Consider the following 948-nt stretch of genomic DNA (forward strand, 5'->3'; position numbering starts at 1 on the left):
CCAGATATTTTGGGAAGTGGTTGTCAGCTCCTCACATATCTGTTGGCTTCAGATTTATTAGTTAGATACAATATAGATAAATAACCTAGTCTAAAGTGAGTTAAGGGAGAAAGAGGAAAGTTCAGGAAAGACAGTATGTTTGGTAGGGATAAAAAGAGTGCTAAGTCAGAAACCTATTAAGACATCAATTTTGAATGTAGTAGAGTCAATATATCCCCATGACTACAATGCACATCAGGTATATTGTGGTTGTTTGCTTCTGTTTTCAATTTCTCAGTACTTAAATTTTGTGAATTTATTTGTATCATAATGTGCATTACAGAGGTGGGTTCCTGTCGGTTGGACCATTTCTATAGAATTGATAGCAGGAATTTCCTCCAGCTTGCTGAACCAGCAGAGAGCCAGACCTGCTATGCTCATGAATTGGCTCTCTTGGCAGTGCCATAAGCACCACCATCTTGTTTTTTGCTTCTGCACGTGTGCAGAATCTGGGTTTTAAGCACTGCACTTCTGCTGGCGGTGCATTAGGAAGCAAACTGACAATGATGTAAGCCAGAACCTTACCCATGGTGGATTAATGTTTTAAAGCAGAGATCTCCAACCCTCAGTCCATAGAATTGCTCATTGGCTGACTTACCAGCTGGCTGTAATTTGCGCCGGGACCAGGAGAATGCGGCCACTAGTGTAGCTACCATCTTGGGAGCCAGGATCTCGTGAGTATTCACAAAATCCTGGCGCGGCTTTGCGCGTCAGCATAGCCACCCACGCAGCTGGGGAGGGCTGGGCAAGCCCTATAAATAGGGCTGCACCGAAGGCTGACCTCCTTTTCACCCCGGCTGCTGCAGAGCGAACAGCCGCCTGCCCGCCCTCCCTACCTTTCACTGTGCTTGAAAGGGTCATAGTAGAGGGCTGAATAGGAATTTTTTGCGGGCACTGCATATTGGTGGT

Source organism: Erythrolamprus reginae, chromosome 2 (assembly GCF_031021105.1).
Source record: "Erythrolamprus reginae isolate rEryReg1 chromosome 2, rEryReg1.hap1, whole genome shotgun sequence".
NCBI lineage: Eukaryota > Metazoa > Chordata > Lepidosauria > Squamata > Dipsadidae > Erythrolamprus > Erythrolamprus reginae.